Source organism: Chrysochloris asiatica, unplaced genomic scaffold, assembly GCF_000296735.1.
Source record: "Chrysochloris asiatica unplaced genomic scaffold, ChrAsi1.0 scaffold00323, whole genome shotgun sequence".
NCBI classification, from domain to species: Eukaryota; Metazoa; Chordata; class Mammalia; order Afrosoricida; family Chrysochloridae; genus Chrysochloris; species Chrysochloris asiatica.
In genome coordinates, this window is record NW_006408841.1 from 2,278,645 (window position 1) to 2,284,806 (window position 6,162).

At 42.1% G+C, this 6,162-nt stretch overlaps 1 pseudogene; it reads left to right on the forward strand.

The window, feature by feature from the left end:
- Window positions 1-5,510, forward strand: part of LOC102834788 — an 88,136-nt pseudogene extending 82,626 nt beyond the window's left edge.
- The last annotated feature ends 652 nt before the right edge of the window (window positions 5,511-6,162 follow it).

The following is a 6,162-nucleotide window of genomic DNA, read 5'->3' on the forward strand; positions in this document are numbered from 1 at the left end:
CTCACCAGCTGCTCCTTGGAAATCAACTCTACTGTACAGAACAACAACAACGATTTGACTTCCTACAAAACTTGGTGGTGGTGGTGGTTGTGTGTTGTGGAGTTGATTCCAACTCATAGCAACCTTGTAAAGGGTTTCCAAGGCTATAAATCTTTACAGGAGCAGAAAGCTTCATCTTTCTCCCATGGAACAACTGCTAGTTTCAAACTGTTGACCTTGAGGTTAGCAGCCCGAACTGTAACAACTACGCTACAAAACTTAGCAATCAAGAACTAATCAGAAAATTTATTTTAACTTTTAATTTACTCTGGGCATTTGGACAAATCTTTTTTTTTTTTTTGAGGGAGGTGTGTCATAAAATGAGGAAACATGGTTTGCTGCATCCCTGGGTGGTACAAACAGGTAATGTGCTTGGCTAACCAAAAGGCTGGTGGTTTGAGTCTACCAAGAGATGCCTCAGAGGAAAGGACTTGTGATCTGCTTCTGAAAAACCAGCCATTGAAAACTTTATTCTGACACATATGGGGTTACCATGAATCAGAGTTGACTTGATGGCAACTGATTTTGGATGGTTTCTGCAAGGACCTTGGTTCTACAGAGTCTCCAATTACTCCCTGATCATGCATTCAGCTGCCTAAAGCCTCCATAGCTGCCTCCAATGTGCCACTTGTATTGCAGACTTACAGGGAGTGGGGATTGGCAGAAGCAAGAGTTCCAGTGAGAGAGAACTGAGCACGTGAGTTCAGAAACCAGGACACACCATTTTTCCAGCAGTATGGAAATGTCTGTGTCACTTCATGTCTGTGTCCCATTTTGATGATTCTCACAATATTTAAAACCTTTTCATAATACTATTGCACACTGAATAGACTGTTGTTGTTAAGTGCTGTTGAGTTAGTTGCAACTCACAATGACCCTGTATCAGGTTTCCAAGGAATGGCAGGTGAATTTGAATCGCTGACCTTGTGTTTGAAACTGACCTTGTGGTCCAGTGCTTTACCCAACAGTGCCACACCAGGACTCCTAATAGACTAAAGTATGGTGCAAACATCACTTTTATATGCACTGAGAAACCAAAAAAAAAAAAAAAAAATTGTGTGACTTGCTTTATTGCTATACTCACTTTATTGTGACGGCCTGGATTCAAACCCACAATATCTCTGAGGTATGCTTTGTAGGTCTGGACACAGAGAGGAAAAAAAAAACACTTGCTTTGTGAATGTTGTGGCTGGGGGGAATCAGTACTGGGAAGCCAAGTTTGGAAATGCTTTTCCTACCAGGGCATGAAAGTGGGCATCGGGGAAGCTAGAAATCATCCTGTTTTATATAAAGTACCAACATTGTGTCTGAAAGCATGGAGAGACACTGTTAGCAGAGTGAGTTGGAAGGTCTGAAAGGGAGGGATGGTTTCCACATCATTACTATCACAGCCATACAAACACTGGGTTTGGATGCTGTACATAAAAATCAAACATTTCAAGATGTCTTTGTTCAGGGTAGGAGTCCTGGTGTGGCACTGTGGGCTACTGCACCAGATTGCAAAGCTTTTTTAACTGCAAGGTTGGTGGTTCAAACTCACCAGCTGTTCCTTGGAAACTCTATACAGGGTCACTATGGCTTGGAACTGACTCGACGGCACTTCACAACAACAACAAAATGTGCAGGATGGAAAAGGATAGCCAAAACTTTGCAGGTCCAATCCACCCAGAGGCACCTAGGAAGAATAGGACGGGGGTCTACTTCTGAGACACCAGCCATTGGAAACTCTGTGGGGCAGAGTTCTATCTACTATGGCACACATGGGGTCACCATTTGACACAGTACTATCTGATTTTTGTGATTAAAAAAAATAAAATAAAACAGCATCTTACTGTGTTTTCTGTAAAGGTTTATATAGCAGTTTAGGTTCCCATTCAACAATTTCTACATAAATTGTTCCATGGCAGTGGATATATTCTTCATGATGCATAAACATTCTCATTATTTACATCTCGTCTGCTTGTTTGTGTTTCCATTCACCTGCCCCTTTACTTTCTCATCTTTATTTTAAAGTAACAACTGTCTGGTTAGTCTCATATAGATTTTTTTTTTTTTTTAAGTACAGTACTTAAGGTGATCTCAGGGTTTAGTTTCCAGCTTAGTTTAAATATCACAGGGCAGTAGTCTCAGGGAACACCCCCACCCCCCTCCAATCTCTGCTAGTCCAGTAAATCTGAAATTTTTAAGAATTGGAGTTTCTGTTCCACATTTTTCTCCCTGTGACAACTGATTTTTGTGTGCCTTGGTCACGCTTCATACTTGTCACTCACTCCAGGATCTAACATGCATTGTTTAGACATTTTAACTTGAAAAACAATGCAAAACACCTTATTCACATTTATTTCTGAAGAAAGTAGATCAAAGCTAACCATACCTGCTGTGAGGCTGCCACCTTTTACTACTTCAAACCCTCCAACACCCTACTTTACCCTGTTATGTAGCTCCTCCTGGACACTGTGCCCTTAGTCAAAGCATGGGCTGGAATAGTCATTGAAGTGCATCTTTTGGAGGCTGGGCAGTAGTGGTCTCCACAATCTTTTTGTGAGCAATCTTATTGTTTTGGTCTCAGGATGGTGATCAACATCTAGAGCAATACTATCACGTTCCAGTTTGAGAATGTAAAGTGGCAGCACTCTCAGGTACAAACTAAACAAAAGAAGAACAAGGATAAAGAGGAGGAAAAGGAAGGCAGTGGTCTCGCTGATGCTGTGTCTAATACTCAGGTTCATAGTCTACGGAATGCTGTATCCAGTAAACAAACTGTGTCCCATCAGCCTCTCTCCCTTAAACCTCACAAGCCTCATCTTCTCCAGAAGGCAGCCATGTTATCCACAGGTAAAAGAGTTCAATCCCAGTCAGTTTCAGCGGGACAGATGAAGAGTTTCTTTAAGCATTGTTTTAGTCAGTGCTTGGTTTCTTGATCATTTACATCCTAACCTTTCAGGAAGGTGGAAACCATTCTCAACTATCCACCAACCAATTTGGTAAACAGGTGAAGCATGAATCCTGTCCTACTATTTTAAACAGAATACATTTTTTGAACAGTAGATAAGACTATGCCTCAATACGTGCTATTAAACAAACAAGTAAAAAAAAAAAAAAAAACAAAGATTCCAAATACATAGTATATAACTATTTCCCTGGTACAAAGATGAGAAGTTGCTACAAGCAGAAAAAGAAATATTCTATGCAGAATATTAAACACATATCCTTAGACCTCTGAGGTGGGAACCTTTTTTCTGCCAAAATGTATAACATGATTTGTGGGCCATACAAAATTATCAACTTAAAATGTAGCCTGCTATATTTGGTCAAACCTTTAATTAACTCACTCTAAATGTGTTGGTTTGAACCACAAAGCTGATGGTTCAAACTCACCAGCTGCTCCTCTCTACAGGGTCACTATGAGTCAGAACTGACTCTACAGCACTTAACAACAACAATGGGATGGCTGGAACCAAGGTTGCCTTGGTAGGTCCAGACAAAATGATTTTGCGGGTCTCATATGGCCTGAGGACTGGACATCCCCCACCCTGGCTATATACAGTTTTAGAGGCTTCTTTTCTTATTTTTATTTTTTATTTTTAATATTTTCAGAAGCAAAAATCCATGGAGCAGCTTGAGAGCTCAAACTACAGATGCTGTGGTTCACAGTTCAATGCTTATCTTTTGGAGCCTCCACACTCCCATATAGACATACTAGGATGCAATGAAACTTCAATCCTCACCTCCCACCCCCAGACTTTGGTAATTAAATAAATTTAAAACTGAATTAAATTAAAATGTCAAACTCTACCCCACTTCTTCCCAGTAGAAACTGCTAAAATAAGAGTGGGCTTCAAAAAGCTTGTGGGAAATTTCCATTATGTTTTAATTCCACCCTTAATGATTCATCTTTAGTTAATTAAACATAATTATAATGCAAATATGATAGGGAATTGGTTGTGTACCTTTGAGTCGATACCAACTCATGCAACCCTGTACCTGCATGGATGTATCTTTGTTCTTTAACACTTTTCATTCTCAAAGATATAAACATTCTGTTTGTTGTTGTTAAGTTCCACTTATAGTGACTCATAGTGACCATGTATAAGTTTTCCGAGGAGTGGCTGGTGAGTCAAATTGCCAACCTTGCTGTTAAAACCAATCACAGTCTAGTTCATTAATCTACAGTGCCACTTCAGGACTCCTTAAATATCCTTGATATTGTAAAATCCTACCATTCAATCTACAGCATCATTTCTATCAGCAGGGACAAAGATGACTTGTTAAGTGCCATCGAGACCGTGTCGACTCATAGTGACCCAGTACAGGGTTTGCAAAGAGAGGCAAGTGGGTTTGAATCACCAACCTTGTGGTTAGCAGTCCAGTGCTTACCCAACAGCGCCATTTCTTTGTGCTTCGCTGCACAAGATTACAGTTACCAGTTAGTGAAGGTTGGGCTTAAAGCAATAATGCCTCTTGGGATAAGCAATGGACTGCAAAGGCAAGATTGGCTGCTGCCAATAAAGATCAGCAGCTGCTCTGTGTGAGATGGATGACGATGGCTGTGCCCTAAGGATTTACAGCTTCATAAGCGTATGCAGAGCACTGTCTCTATGAGTCCAACCAATTGGTGGTATGCAACCATCACCAGACAGCGCATGATATAGATAAGGAGTCCAGGTGGCTGTGTGGGTTAGACATTGAGAAAGATGAGTCTGTTTGCTCCAGTAAGGATTTACACTCTCAGAAACCCTATATTGTTGTTAAGCGCTGTCGAGTCAGTTCCGACCCATAGAGAACCTGCATAGGGTTTCCAAGGAAACCCTATAGTTGTTGTTTAAATGCTGTCGAGTGGGTTCTAACTCATAGCGGCCCTGTGCAGGGTTTCCAAGGAAGTCCCAGTAATGTAGTTGTTAATTACCTTGAAGTCGGTTCCAACTCATAACAACACTATGGAAGGTTTCCAAGGCTTTAAAAAAAAAAAAAAAATCTTTGCAGGAGCAGAAAGCTTCGTCTTTCTTCTGAGGAGCGGCTGGTGGGTTCAAACCGTGGATTTTGAGGTTCACAATCAGTGCTTATCATATGGGAGCCATTCATGCTCCCCCAGAAAAACAGGGCAGGATATTTTTAGAATTGCTTCTAAAACTTAAAGTACAAAAGCAGTAATGTGGAGGGCTGTATGTTATAAAACATTCCAACAAAATGAGTTTTACAAAATAATGGTAAACAACAGATTTCCACAACAAACCAGTAAGCACTTCCCCAGCCCGGATTCCAGTACTTCATCAGTTTTCCTTTCTTTGGATTGCCCAGGCAAGCCAGGCTCCTGGAGTTACTCCTCCCGTGAGGGCCTCAAAGCGGAAGTGGGGAAGGCGTGGCGTTTGTACTTTGCCCTCTACTGCCCTGTGCCATCTCCCAATCTGGGACGCGCTGACGTGCTGCCTGGAAGTGGGGCTGGCGCAGGACTGTCATGTTGCAGCAGGTGAGGAGGTATGGGGGTTGGAAGAGGATGGCGGGCTTAGGGTCTCCTGCAACTGTGTGCTTTGCATGAGTCGGCGTCCTGGTGGCATTGGGTCTGGAGGACTGGCAGTCTGGATTTGGGAGGGCCTGGGTGCACAGTGGGTAGTTGTCCTAGGGGACCTCGTGGGGGACCCCCTTATGTGCAGTGGTGACCTGGCTAGCCTGCAGATGAACTGTAAACAAACGTGTGGCACTGGATGGGATTCCGCGCTGGCTGCAGAAAAGCTCTGTGGATGTTAGGTTCTTTCCCGCATTCGCAGGTGGACAGGATGAAGTGCTGTTGTCCTCTCTCAGCCCCTTGCCTGGCATTCCAGTTTTGCGCTACCAAACTAACATTGATCGTGATGCCGGCGGTTCAAACCCACTGGCCTCTCCCTGGAAATCCTATATTTGGGTCCCTGTCTTCGGAACCAGGCGCTGACCAACAGTAGCAATGTTCTTTTGTTTGTTTGTTTGTTTAATTTAAGGTTTTTATTGTGGATTGAGTGAATGAAAGTTTACAGGGCACATCATCAGTTTCATATTCAACAATTCATATAACTTGTTTCATTACATTGATTATAATCCCCTCCATCAGTTAAAAGTATTTCTCTTTATCCACTTTAGCTTTTTTTAAAA